The 15,543-nt window shown below is 40.4% G+C and overlaps 1 pseudogene; it reads right to left on the reverse strand.

Annotated features, from left to right (window-relative positions):
* Window positions 1-1,570: 1,570 nt before the first annotated feature.
* Window positions 1,571-13,978, reverse strand: LOC130963036 (uncharacterized; annotated as a pseudogene).
* Between the last annotated feature and the right edge of the window lie 1,565 nt (window positions 13,979-15,543).

Raw genomic sequence — 15,543 nt, forward strand, 5'->3', positions numbered from 1 at the left:
GGTCGATCCCACGGAGATTGTTGGTATGAAGCAAGCTATGGTCATCTTGTAAATCTCAATTAGGCGGATTCAAATGGTTATAATGGTTTTCGAATATAAAGATAAATAAAGCATAAAATAGAGATAGAGATACTTATGTAATTCATTGGTGGGAATTTCAGATAAGTGCATGAAGATACTGTGTTCCTTCTGAATCTTTGCTTTCCTACTGCTTTCATCCAATCATTCTTACTCCTTTCCATGGCAAGCTGTATGTTCGGATTTCACCGGCGTCAATGGCTACCTCCCGTCCTCTCAGTGAAAATGGTCCAAATGCGCTGTCACCGCACAGCTAATCATCTATCGGTTCTCAATCATATTGGAATAGAATCCATTGATCCTTTTGCGTCTGTCACTACGCTCAACACTCGCGAGTTTGAAGCTCGTCATAGTCATTCCATCTCAGATCCTACTCGGAATATCAAAGACAAGGTTTAGACTTTCTAGATCTTAGGAATGGCCGCCAATAATTCTAGCTTATACCACGAAGACTCTGATCTCACGGAATGGGAGGCTCGGTTGTCAGGCGAGGCATCCATGCGTCGTGGACTAGGAATCCAAGAGATACACACTCTAGCTCTCGCTTGTAGAACGGAAGTGATTGTCAAGCACGCGTTCATAAGGACGGATAATGATGAGTGTCATGGATCATCACATCCATCAGGTTGAAGTACGAGTGATATCTTAGAACAAGAATAAGCTTGAATTGAATAGAAGAACAATAGTAATTGCATTAATACTTGAGGTACAGCAGAGCTCCACACCTTAATCTATGGTGTGTAGAAACTCCACCGTTGAAAATACATAAGTGATGGTTCAGGCATGGCCAGATGGCCAGCCCCCATGAAGGTCTAAAATTGCATACACTGATTACAGATCCATCAAAAGACTTCAAATACAATAGTAAAAAGTTCTATTTATACTAAACTAGTTACTAGGGTTTACAGAAATAAGTCTAAGTGCAGAAATCCACTTTCGGGGCCCACTTTGGTGTGTGCTTGGGCTGAGCTTGAGCTGTACACGTGCAGAGGCTTCTCTTGGGGTTAAACGCCAAGTTGTAACGTGTTTTTGGCATTTAACTCTGGTTTGTGACGTGTTTCTGGCGTTTTACTCCAGAATGTAGCATGTAACTGGCGTTGAACGCCAGTTTGCGTCGTCTAAACAGGAATAAAGTATAGACTATTATATATTGCGGGAAAGCCCTAGATGTCTACTTTCCAACGCAAATAAAAGCGCGGTATTTGGAGTTCTATAGCTCCAGAAAATCTATTTCGAGTGCAGGGAGGTCAGAATCCAACAGCATCAGCAGTCCTTTGTCAGCCTCCTATCAGATTTTTGCTCAGGTCCGTCAATTTCAGCTAGAAAATACCTGAAATCACAAAAAAATACACAAACTCATAGTAAAGTCCATAAATGTGAATTTTGCATAAAAACTAATAAAAACATCCATAAAAGTAGCTAGATCCTACTAAAAACTACCTAAAAACAATGCCAAAAAAGCGTATAAATTATCCGCTCATCATCCATCTTCCATCTCATCCGCCCTCCTGACTGGATGTTCTATCGGTCTTCTTCTCACATGTCCAAACCACCTGAGACGCGATTCAACCATCTTTTCCACAATTGGTGCTACTCTAACTCTCTCCCTTATATCTTCATTCCTTATTTTATCCAATCGCGTATGACCACTCATCCATCTCAGCATCTTCATCTCTGGCACTCTCAGCTTATGTTCGTGCTCCCCTTTAGCCGCCCAACACTCCGTACCATACAGCATAGCCGGTCTTATAGTGGTGCGATAGAATTTACCTTTAAGTTTTAGAGGCACTTTTTTGTCGCATATAAAACCAGATGCACTCCGCTATTTTGACCAACCTGTTTGGATCCTATGATTTACATCCTGTTCAAACTCTCCATTATCCTGTATGATGCACCCAAGATACTTAAAACGTTTAACTTTTCGTAGGATGTTTTCTCCAATCTTCACCTCTATATTGGGGTTTTTCCTTCTCAGACTGAACTTACATTCCATATATTCCGTTTTGCTACGGCTTATGCGCAGACCATACACTTCTAAAGCTTCTCTCCATAACTCCAACTTCTTATTTAGGTCTTCCTTTGACTCTCCCATAAAGATGATATCATCGACAAGAAGCATGCACCATGGCACAGGCTCTTGGATGTGCTTTGTGAGTACTTCCAAGACTAATGTGAAAAGGTATGGACTTAAGGATGATCCCTGGTGCAATCCTATACCAATAGGGAATTCCTCTGTCACACCACCTTGAGTCTTCACACTAGTTGTGGCCCCATCATACATGTCTTTAATTGCCCAAATATATGTGATCCTTACTCTCCTCTTTTCTAAAACCTTCCATAAGACCTCCCCTGGTACCCTATCATATGCTTTTTCCAAATCAATAAACACCATATGTAGATCCCTTTTATTACTACGATACCTCTCCATCATCCTTCTTAATAGGTATATCGCTTCAGTGGTAGATCTGCCTGGCATAAATCCAAATTGGTTCTCTGTTACTTGTGTCTCTTTTCTCAACCTCCTGATGTGTGGAAAATGATCCAACACAAAACTCACCGGCAAGTGTACCGGGTCGCATCAAGTAATAAAACACACGGGAGTGAGGTCGATCCCACAGGGATTGAGGGATTGAGCAATTTTAGTTCGGTGGTTGATTTAGTCAAGCGAATCAAGTATTGGTTGAGTGATTTTGTATCCAACAGTAAGTAAATGACAGAAAATGTAAAAGGGAAGGGGTTAATTGCAGAAATTAAAGAGAACTGAAAGTAAAAGAGCTGAATCTTAAAGAACAAGAAATTAAATGACTGAAACTTAAAGTGCAAGAAATGTAAATCGCAGTAACTTAAAGTGCAAGAAATATAAATTGCTTGAATGAAAAAGGGAGTTGAGGATTGGGAACTCAGAATTTAAGCAAAGGGAAATTAAATTGCAACAACTAATAAAGCAGAAATTGAATTAGGAATAACTAGAATTCAAACAGGAAAGGGGAGTTAAATTGCAGCAGAGATTCACAGAAGAACCTAAAAGAAAAATGGGATCTCAGGACTCCAAAGACTAGAAAACAAAGTCTAGATCTCAATTGCCTTCCCAGATCCAAGTTCACAAAGCAATTAACAATAAATTAAAGAAGAAGCAGTAAAGGAAATGTGTTTGAACTCAATTATGCAGAAAATAAATTAAAGAGCTCTTGAGTGGAGATTGAGACAGAATTTCATCAATTCTTAACACCCAAGACTCAAACAAGAAAAGTAAAAATGCTCAAGCAAGAACAAGGAAGAAGAGAGATCAATTCTCCTTCCCAATTCTCTAAAATCTCCGTTCCAAGCTCTCAGAGAAAATGAAATTTCAAATAGTGAGAATTCAAAAATCAAAAGAAGGGTCAAAAGTTTTCCAAAAAAAAAGGGTCTCCTTACATCAAACTAACTCCTATTTATACACTTTCTATTCTTGGATTTTGGAATTTGGATGGGCTTTTGATTTGGTGAAGAAATGAATTTAATTGGATTTTTAATCCAATTTCAGCCCATGAAGAAAGTAGCTCCCAGGAGGCTGCCCTGCCCTTGTGGAGGGCAGGGCAAGAATTTGTGCGTGTGGCTCTTGGTGCGTGCGAGTTGGGCGTTGATGCTTGCAGGATTCTGCCCTGCCCTTGTGGAGGGCAGGGCAGAGTTTTTTGGTGCGCCAGATTTTGCTGCCCGTGCGTGGTGCGCTTGCTGGCCGAGGCTCCTTGGTGCGCCAATCTTGTGCGCGTGTGTGCATCACCAAAATGCTGCCCTGCCCTTGTGGAGGGCAGGGCAATGTGCCAAGGCTGAAGCTCCGCGTTCGAAACTCGGGTGACACGCACGCTACCTCTTTTCCTTAATTTTCTTGGCACCAAAGTAAGGCTTAGTTCCTTACTTCCTCATGGTGCCGTGTTTGATCCTTGTGGCAAGCATTGGTGAGCTTCTCCCTTGAATTAATTCCCTTGATGAGCCTGATATTGCCCTTGAGGAGGGCAGGGCAGAGTTTTTGCTCTCCTTGATCCATGGCACCAATTTGTGCTCCGCCCTTGAGGAGGGCAGGGCAGAGTTGCTTCTCAAGCTTGTTTCCTTATGTTGCCCTCCTAGAGGGCAGTGTGCCCTTGTGGAGGGCAATGTTTGCCTCCTCCCTTCCATGCGCCACGCTCTTTTCTCCTTGGGCTACGCTTTCTTAAGCCACGTTTTTCCTTTTTTCTTTCTTTCTTCACCTACAATAAACCAAAACAACCACTCAAAGTATCACTAAATTCACAAGGCTTATAAATCAATTAAAAATCAATTAAATTTAGCTTAAACCTCATGAGTTAGTATCAATTTAATGGTAGTTGCTTGATTTAAAGAAGTTATGCATTTTCATTCCAAATCACTTACTTAGGATGCAAGAAAGTGCATAAAGACTAACAAAACAAGTGAAATTAGCTTGAAAAATGGGTATATGATGACTTGTCATCACAACACCAAACTTAAATCTTGCTTGTCCCCAAGCAAGCATCAAAACTAAGAGAAAATGAAATGAACAAGAAAAGAAAACATATCCTTATTAGGCATATAGCAGAACTTGACTTATGGAGTTTTTATGCAGACAATGATAACTCAATTATTGTTGCTGTTACATAACATACATTTTTCCTCAAAGGCTTGCTAAACTTGCTGTTATAAAGTTTATTCTTTCTTTGCTCCCTTGCTAACATTTCTTTTCTCATGTTGCTTATCAAGCTTATTATCCTTTGAAGGCTTGGTGTCTAATGTTGCAGTAGTAGCCTTTGGCTTTATTTTTAATCAACATCTTCCACCACAGACACATGGCTCACTACTTCTTCCTAGGATCATTGATGCCCAGCATCTCTTTGGATAACTAAATGTTCTGTATCTAGGTTGCTCTTTATTGTGGACTTTCAATTGGTCATCCCAAATCAGTTGATCTAAGTGACTGGGTTTTGAAATACCCCTCAGAATTTACTTATCCAAGCATATCCTAGTACAAGAACACCACAGGCATGTGTCCTAGGGTCCAAGCTATTGGTGTCCAGCCTTTATTCTTTGTTTTTCTTGCCACATTGGCTTTTTCTTCTTCCTTTTCTTTCTGTTTTATTTTTTTCTTCTCAAGGGCTTTTTCTTTACTGGTAAGAACCTTTATAACAGCAAGCTAGCTAACACTTCAATGACAATGACATTATGCAGCAATTATTTTATAAGTTATACATTTAATCAAACATATACACCACCATTAACTTCCATTCTAACTTATGCAACATTGGATATTCACTTTCTAATTCAAACAATTCTCTTTTATTCAAGCATATGGGAAACAAAGCAAAATTCAATCTAAGTGGTGAATGACAAGCATTATGCAGATTTAGCATACTTAATCAAACAACTTCACTTGCAACTAAGTAAACACTTTTAGCAGGATATACAATGGTTCCCATGTTCAAAACAATACACAGCAGCACGGATTAAGTTTAGATACAACCTTTGACGTTGCAGCCCTTTGATTCCTCCTTCTGTTGTGTTTTCTTTGAGTTAAGATGCACAATATCTTCAATTGTTGACTCATGTCCTGCATAATTCTCAAAGTTGCTTGCTTCTCAAGCCCTTAAGTGCATGGTTAGTCTAAAAATGATTATGGCTTTTTGAACTTACTTTGGTGTGTGAACACCAAACTTAGTTCCTTGCCACTATTTTTCATGCATCAACTTAACCATATGTGAAATCTTGTGTCCTTGCTAAAGGTTATGGAATTAAAACTAGAAAGTAGTTAAATAGTTGGATAAGTTGTTTGATTGCTTGGAGCTAGCATTATGCAGGAGGTGAGAATGTTCTTTTAAGTGAGATTTTGGTGGAACACCAAACTTAGAATCTTTCATTCTCCCTTAAATTGTTTTGGTGTGTAACACCAAACTTAGCTCCTTGCAATGCATACCAATTATTCAACATTTTTATTGAAAAAAAAAACTATGAAAAGAAAACTACCTCAGGTTGGGTTGCCTCCCAACAAGCGCTTCTTTGTTGTCATTAGCTTGACATCCTCCATTCTTTGATCATGGAGGCTGAAAATCATAGTACCTCAGCTTTTCACCTCTTATTGTGAACTTCCTTCCAATCTCCTCTTTGATGATCTCTAGGTGTTCAAGTGAAAGGACCCGGTTCATAGTGTAGTATTCAGATAATTGTGGAGACACCTTCATTGGTTGGGTGTTTAACTCCACTTTATCCCCTGGTGAAAAGCCTTCAGTAGGGATCTTCTTATTTCTCCACCCTCTTGGCCTCTTCTTCTTTTCTTTCTCAAGAGAGACTCCCTGCCTTGGTGGTTCTTTATCTGGGATGCTGAATTTCTCATCTGGGGGTTTTGGATCTAGTTCCTCCTTGACTTCTTTGGTTTGTTGCACCATTTCTACTGCTTTCAAGCATGGATTTAGGAGTCTTGGAGTTAACTCATTGACTGCCTCCTTCAAACTTTGATCTCTGGCCTTATCCTTCATAAAATCTTCTTCTTGAATGGGTTCATGCAAGATTTTAAAAACATGGAATGCTAGATGCTCATCATGCACTCTCAGCAACAATTCCCCTTTTTCCACGTCTATCAATGCTCTACCCGTAGCTAGGAAAGGCCTTCCCAGGATGATGGGAGTGTCAGGGTCCTCTTCTATATCTGAGATAACAAAGTCAGCAGGGAGAAAGAATTTTCCCACTTTTACCAACACATTCTCCACAACTCCCAGTGCTTGCTTAGTGGATTTGTCAGCCATTTGGAGAACTATTCGTGTGGACTTCAGCTCAGAAATTTTAAGTTTCCTCATTAGAGACAAAGGCATCAAGTTTATGCTTGCACCGAGGTCACAGAATGACTTCTCAATTGTTATGTTTCCTATGGTGCATGGTATGTAAAAACTCCCAGGATCATCTTTCTTCTCTGGCAACTCTCTTTGGAGGATAGCACTACATTCCTTTGTCATCTCAACAATTTGTCCTTCCTTCAGGGATCTTTTCTTTGTCAATACTTCCTTCATGAATTTGGCATATAATGGCATCTGTTCAAGTGCTTCCAAGCAAGGAATATTGATGCTGAGTGTCTTGAATTTGTCCAGAAATTTTGAGTATTGCTTATCCTCATTTTTTTTAAACCTCTGAGGGTATGGAAGTTTGGGGACATAAGGATTCACTCCTTTCCTCTTCTCTTGTAGTTGTGATTCAAGGGTGTTCTTGTATCCCTTTGAAATTTGTACATTTTTGGTTTCTTGATTCTCTTTACTTTTCCCCTCTGTCTCTTCTTGTGGAACTTCTCTGTTATGTTTGTCCTGATTGATGGCTTCCTTCTTCATAGTCTTCTTACTTCCCACTGTGATTGCTTTGCACTCCTCCTATTTTGTGGCTTTTCCTTTGTCCCTTGGGTGTTCTTCAGTGACATTGGGGAAGGCATTCACTCTCTTCTCATCCATTTCTGAAATTTGCTTAGCCATTTGCCCCATGTGTCTCTCAAGGTTTCTGATTGAGGTCTCTTGGTTTTTGAATGCCAGGGTCTGATCTTTCCTTGCAGCTTCCTGATCTTGTCTTGCCATCTCTTGATTTTTCATGAGTTTCTCCATTATTTTCTCTAGACTTGAGATTCTTTGAGAGTCTGGATTTGGTTGTGGTTGTGTGAAATGAGATGGTTGTTGTTGGAAGTTGTTTGAATTAATTGTGGGGGTACTTTGTGGGTGGGATGTGGATGTGGAAAAGTTATTCTGGTGGTATTGTGAGTTATTATGGGGTTGGTGATATGTGTTTTGTGAATTTTTGAATTGGTTAGTATTATTGGATGAATGGTTATGGTTGCTTGTGTTACTGAGGCTGCCAGAGTTGAAGTCCCTTTGTCCTTGATTCTGATGCTCACCCCACCTTGAATTAGAATGAGTCTTCCAAGGTGTCTTGTGTGCATCACCATGAAAATTGTGTTGAAATGAACTTGAAGTGTTGTTCATGCATTGCACCTGCTCAGGGCTTTGTTGCTCAAAATTGAATGTCCCAAAACTTTCTTCAGATAGATTCCACCCATGTGAGGTTTGAGATTGGCGTTGTGTGTTTACTGCAACACCTTGCAGTCCATCAATTTTCTTAGCCATCATTTCTATTTGTTGCTGAAGCTGTTGATGCATCTGTTTGTTTTGTGCCAAGAGAACGTCAACACCTTCAAGCTCCGACACATCCCTTCTCTGGGCTGGTTGGCGTTGTCTTTGATGAGCAAAGAAATATTGATTGTTTGCCACCATCTCTATGAGGTTTTGGGCTTCCTCTGCTGTCTTCATTAGCTGCAATGAGCCTCCTGTTGAATGATCTAATGCTTCTTGAGCTTTCTGGGTTAACCCTTCATAGAAGTTTTGGAGTCTATCCCACTCACTAAATATTTCTGGGGGACATTTCCTAATTAAGGCCTTGTATCTCTCCCAGGCATCATACAGTGACTCTCCATCCATTTGAATGAATGTTTGCACCTCTGTTTTCAGCTTGATAATCCTTTGGGGAGGATAGAACTTGGCTAGGAAATTACTCACTAAGTCTTCCCAATTATTGATGCTTTCTTTGGAAAATGTCTCTAGCCATTGAGTGGCCTTATCCTTCAGAGAGAATGGAAACAGCAGTAGCTTGTAGATGTCTGGATGCACACCACTTGTTTTGACAGTTTCACAAATCCTGAGGAAGATGGATAAGTGTTGGTTTAGATCTTCAAGTGGACTTCCTCCATAGGAGCAATTGTTCTGCACCAGAGTGATAAGTTGAGGCTTCAACTCAAAATTATTTGCATGAACGTTGGGAGTGAGTATGCTACTCTCGCAGTTTCTTGCATTGGGGATAGTGTAAGACGTCAACACCCTTCTTGCAGGCTGGGTATTGTTGCTCACTCCCTCTTCACGCACCTCAGCATCCATGTCTTGCAAGAATCACAAACAAACCAAATGAAACATGGACATTCTAATGCTAGAATGTGGTTAGAGGGTTAGGTGACACAATGTGTCAAACGGTTAATGTGCTTAGTTAAAAAGAAAAAAAATGCTTAATCTAGACCAACACCTTACTTAATCATTGTCAATCTAATTCAATCCCCGGCAACGGTGCCAAAAACTTGATGTGTGGAAAACGATCCAACACAAAACTCACCGGCAAGTGTACCGGGTCGCATCAAGTAATAAAACTCACGGGAGTGAGGTCGATCCCACAGGGATTGAGGGATTGAGCAATTTTAGTTCGGTGGTTGATTTAGTCAAGCGAGTCAAGTATTGGTTGAGTGATTTTGTATCCAACAGTAAGTAAATGACAGAAAATGTAAAAGGGAAGGGGTAAATTGCAGAAATTAAAGAGAACTAAAAGTAAAAGAGCTGAATCTTAAAGAACAAGAAATTAAATGACTGAAACTTAAAGTGCAAGAAATGTAAATCGCAGTAACTAAAAGTGCAAGAAATATAAATTGCTTGAATGAAAAAGGGAGTTGAGGATTGGGAACTCAGAATTTAAGCAAAGGGAAATTAAATTGCAACAATTAATAAAGCAGAAATTGAATTAGGAGTAACTAGAATTCAAACAGGAAAGGGGAATTAAATTGCAGCAGAGATTCACAGAAGAACCTAAAAGAAAAATGGGATCTCAGGACTCCAAAGACTAGAAAACAAAGTCTAGATCTCAATTGCCTTCCCAGATCCAAGTTCACAAAGCAATTAACAAGAAATTAAAGAAGAAGCAGTAAAGGAAATGTGTTTGAACTCAATTATGCAGAAAAGAAATTAAAGAGCTCTTGAGTCGAGATTGAGACAGAATTTCCTCAATTCTTAACACCCAAGACTCAAACAAGAAAAGTAAAAATGCTCAAGCAAGAACAAGGAAGAAGAGAGATCAATTCTCCTTCCCAATTCTCTAAAATCTCCGTTCCAAGCTCTCAGAGAAAATGAAATTTCAAATAGTGAGAATTCAAAAATCAAAAGAAGGGTCAAAAGTTTTCCAAAAAAAAAAAGGGTCTCCTTACATCAAACTAACTCCTATTTATACACTTTCTATTCTTGGATTTTGGAATTTGGATGGGCTTTTGATTTGGTGAAGAAATGAATTTAATTGGATTTTTAATCCAATTTCAGCCCATGAAGAAAGTAGCTCCCAGGAGGCTGCCCTGCCCTTGTGGAGGGCAGGGCAGGAATTTGTGCGTGTGGCTCTTGGTGCGCGCGAGTTGGGCGTTGATGCTTGCAGGATGCTGCCCTGCCCTTGTGGAGGGCAGGGCAGAGTTTTTTGGTGCGCCAGATTTTGCTGCCCGTGCGTGGTGCGCTTGCTGGCCGAAGCTCCTTGGTGTGCCAATCTTGTGCGCGTGTGTGCATCACCAAAATGCTGCCCTGCCCTTGTGGAGGGCAGGGCAATGTGCCAAGGCTGAAGCTCCGCGTTCGAAACTCGGGTAACACGCACGCTACCTCTTTTCCTTGATTTTCTTGGCACCAAAGTAAGGCTTAGTTCCTTGCTTCCTCATGGTGCCGTGTTCGATCCTTGTGGCAAGCATTGGTGAGCTTCTCCCTTGAATTAATTCCCTTGATGAGCCCGATATTGCCCTTGAGGAGGGCAGGGCAGAGTTTTTGCTCTCCTTGATCCATGGCACCAATTTGTGCTCCGCCCTTGAGGAGGGCAGGGCAGAGTTGCTTCTCAAGCTTGTTTCCTTATGTTGCCCTCCTAGAGGGCAGTGTGCCCTTGTGGAGGGCAATGTTTGCCTCCTCCCTTCCATGCGCCATGCTCTTTTCTCCTTGGGCTACGCTTTCTTAAGCCACGTTTTTCCTTTTTTCTTTCTTTCTTCACCTACAATAAACCAAAACAACCACTCAAAGTATCACTAAATTCACAAGGCTTATAAATCAATTAAAAATCAATTAAATTTAGCTTAAACCTCATGAGTTAGTATCAATTTAATGGTAGTTGCTTGATTTAAAGAAGTTATGCATTTTCATTCTAAATCACTTACTTAGGATGCAAGAAAGTGCATAAAGACTAACAAAACAAGTGAAATTAGCTTGAAAAATGGGTATATGATGACTTGTCATCACCTCCGTTCTATCACCCTTTCCCATAACTTCATAGTATGACTCATAAGCTTAATCCCTCTATAGTTTTCGCAACTTTGTATATCCCCCTTATTCTTGTAGATAGGTATCAAGGTGCTCTTTCTCCACTCATCAGGCATCTTCTTTGACCTTAAAATCTAATTAAAAAGCTTGATTAACCAGTTGATGCCTTTTTCTCCAAGACCCTTCCAAACCTCAATCGGGATATTATCAGGTCCTACTGCCCTGCCATTTTTCATCTGCTTTAAAGCCTCTTCTACCTCGAAGTCTCGAATCCTTCGATAGTAGTCAAAGTTTTGATCTTCTTCCCTTGTGCATAATCGACCAAGGCTCGGAAGAGTCTTCTGTCCCTCATTAAATAACTCGTAGAAGTAGCTCTTCCACCATTCATTAATCTTCTCCTCTTGAGCCAATACCTCTCCATCCTTATCCTTTATACGCTTAACCTGATCCAAATCTCTCGTTCTTCTTTCCTGGCTATTTGCGATTCTATATATACATTTTTCTCCTTCTTTCGTGCCCAAAGATTGGTAGAGACCCTCATATGCTCTTGTTCTTGCTTCACTTACAGCCACTTGTGTCTCTTTCTTAGCCGCCTTATATTTTTTCCAGTTATCTGCATTGCGGCATAAAGACCACTCTTTAAAGCATTCCCTTTTTATCTTTATCTTTTCTTGTATACTCGCATTCCACCACCAGGACTCCTTGTCTCTTTCTTTTGCTGTTCTTCTAATAACTTCTGCCATCTCCCTCTATATCTATTCCGCGCTTCCATTCCCATCCCACTTTGCCTCTTCTCCTACCCATCTTAGGAAGCTTCTTTGTTCCTCACCTTTCATCCGCCACCACCTCGTCCTTGGGTTCTTCGTATGATGTCTTTTCCTCAACTTTTGCTCAACGCAAAAATCCATGATGAGCACCCTATGTTGCATTGTCAAACTCTCTCCCGGGATAATTTTACAGTTAATGTAAAATTTCTGGTCGACTCTCCTCAACAAAAAGAAGTCGATTTGAGAGCTTGTCATGCCACTCTTATATGTTATAAGATGTTCGTCTCTCTTTTTAAAACATATATTTACGATGAGAAGATCAAAGGTTGAGGAAAATCCAAAATAGTTTTACCCTCGGCATTGATCACCCCGAAACCATGGTCTCCGTGAATACTCCCATATCTAGTCACTTCTTTCCCAACATGGCCATTTAAATCTCCTCCTAAGAAAATCTTATCTCCCAAAGGTATGCCTTGAACCAAACTCTCTAGATCCTCCCAAAATCTTATCTTGTGTTGTTCGTCCGAACCCACTTGCGGTGCATAGGTGCTAATCACATGGAAAGCACCTCCCTCCACCACAAGTTTGATAGAGATGATCCGATCTCCCACCCTCTTGACATCCACTACGTCCTTCTTCCACTGCTTATCCACAATTATTCCAACCCCATTCCTATTCTTCACCTTTCATGTGTACCAAAGTTTGAAACCAGAAGTATCCAACTCCCTAGCCTTTGCACCAACCCATTTCGTTTCTTGTAGGCACATAATGTTAATCTTCCCCCTTGTCATGGTGTCCACCACCATGGACTTTCCTATTAGAGTGCCTATGTTCCATGTTCCAAATCTCAACTTTCTGTCTCTTCGACCTTTACCTTTTACTTTGTGAACTAGCTTATTTACCCTCGTCCGTTCACGAAAACGCGAGAACCCTTGCTCATTTAACACTACATCCGGATACTGATGCAGCGGCTCTTGCTTTCACACCGTACTCAAGCCATACGGCGCGTTGCTTCCGGGCAACGACCTAGCTTTAGCACAATAATGTCTTTAATTCATGTCATGGGGGTTCGGCTATATTTCTATGTTGGTTGCCGAAGACCTAACACAACCCTCCTCTTTTATCCGGACTTTGGACCGGCTATGTACCGCAAGTGTAACATAGGCGGAGTCGTGCCCAAAAAAAACAAAAAGTTAATTTGAAAAACCAAAAAGAAGAGTAAAAAAGTCAATTAAGTCAAAAGTTAGAAAACTGGGTTAAAGATGAGTGTCATTGCAATTATTGACTTAACCAAGAGAAGTTCAAAGAGTATAGGAAACAAGCACACTCACATTCATGAGGATGATGCAAGTCATTGATGATGAAATATGAAATGCACAAAAGCACAAAAGAAGAATGCAAGTCATCAACAATGTTTGTGGTCACTAAATTTATAAAGATTGGTGTTGAAAGAATTGGGATAAGCACTTGGTGTAACCGAAAGAAGGTTGAAAACAATTTCAATCTAAAAAGTTTACACCAGTGGAAAGCACCAAATTATTACAAATGTAAGATCCTCAATCAAAAGAAAACAGGTTTAAATCAAATGGTAAATTATGGAAATAGCTTCATTGGTTAAATAAGGAGAAAATTGAATTAAAACCAAGAAGCTGTAAAGATTTTTTATTTAAACTTGAAATATTGAAAACACAAAGAAGGTTCGTATTGACATAGTTAATCAAGGTTCTATTTGACATAGAAATCCATCAAATAATTCCTTGATTCTGTCAATCACAATGCACATGAAAGGGAACCAAAATGAAAACGGAAATTCTGACCAATCAACTTATGGATTGAATTTGGTGTAAACCAAAACGGTTCTCAAATCAAAGAATGCCAAGTTTAATTCATAAGTTGTAAGTTAACAATAGGACAATTTAAAAAATTTTGGCAGCATTCTGGCAGTAAATTGGACGTTTCCGGATAAATAAACAGCAACAAACTCAGTTCATATGGATTCCAATATACGTCAACAGCATGAAGAACAAGAAAGTTATGTGAATCAGGCATCAATATACAAAATTAGCATAGCATCAATCATACATTACATGAATCCAAAATAACCCAACCATAAGCATAATATGAGGATTCATGGAAACTAAAGCAAATAACTAAATTGAGCAGCACTTTCAATCAGTAGTAGCAAACAGCATATCAACAAACAACATCAAATAGCAACATGTAAAAGCACAGAACACCAACATCATCATCATTCAACAAAGCAGTTTAAAATCAGCCATTTCAGACAGCATAAATAGCAAGCAATTATACCTAAATCCACTATCCACGCCAGATTCTCTAACCACATGCATTCTAATCTAATCTAATCAAATAGAAACTCATCACTACTAACTAAATTACTCAAACAGAATAATAAAAAAATGTAGAAGGGGAGGAACAGGGGAACCTGGAAGGGTTTCAGTAAGCGAAAATGGAAACTAGAAGGGAGAGAAGAAAAGCAGTGCCAAACAATGTCGCCACAGAAATGGATATGGTGGCTCACGGTGGTGACAGCAGTATGGAGCCGAACAGAGGATGGCTCAAAGAACAGTACTTGAGGATCAGGGAATGTGGTGAACTTGAATAAAGAAGAGAAGAGAGAGTGGTAGTAGCGGCGGTCAGAAGGGGCGCCGACGGCGGTTGTGATGGTGACAGAGATGATGAATGTCCGAGAAGGGGAAAAAAAGAAGAAGAAGGAAAAAGAAGGAGAGAGGGGAAAGATGAAGGTGGTTGGCGGCAGTTTAGTCGACGAAGTGGTGGCCAGTGGTGGTTGGCAGAAGCTTGAGGGTGGTGGCTATGGTGGTTCGTGGGGTTTGGAGGGAGAAGAGAAATGGAACATTGAGGGTGGAAGGGGACGCAAATGGTTAGGGCTCACGCGTCTGGGGTATTAGTGAGTTTAAATCCATGAGTACGCATCTGGACAAAGAAGCATTGACGTGTATGCGTCGTCGATGCTAACACGTGAAGGGAGAGAATTCACCGTGACGCGTACGCGTACGCGTGGGTCGTAGTTGTGCTAAAGGCACAGTTCCAGCACCAGTTTCGCACAACTCTCTGGAAAATGTATGGGGTTGCGTTGACGCATCGACGCGTACGCGTTAGTCACACGTACGCGTGATTGCCCAGAAAGTTGCAAGAAGCCATAACCGTGGCCAATCCAAGAACCTTGGCCAAGTTTCGAGAGAAAGCGAAAGGTCAAATGGAGATTGAAGAACTCTGTCAAGCTCAAAGGGCAGTGAAAAGCCAAAATAATAAAGACGATAAAGTTCGGGACAACAAAAAACTTTTCTGGTCAACACCCCGTTATGATTCTTACACACAATTCAACACTAAGAGGAAGGAGATAATCAAACAGATTTTAAACGCAAAACTCATTAAACCTCCTCGGAAGACGGAAAATTATCAAGATCTGAAGAATATGGATATGTCGAAATATGGTGCTTTTCATAAAAAAAAACATGGACACACTACGAATGAGTGTGTTATAGCCAAAGACCTGCTAGAACAACTAGCACGACAAGGACGCTTAGATAAATACGTCGGCGGCATTCAGAACCGCACAGCACATTCAGCCG

Source organism: Arachis stenosperma, chromosome 2 (assembly GCF_014773155.1).
Source record: "Arachis stenosperma cultivar V10309 chromosome 2, arast.V10309.gnm1.PFL2, whole genome shotgun sequence".
NCBI lineage: Eukaryota > Viridiplantae > Streptophyta > Magnoliopsida > Fabales > Fabaceae > Arachis > Arachis stenosperma.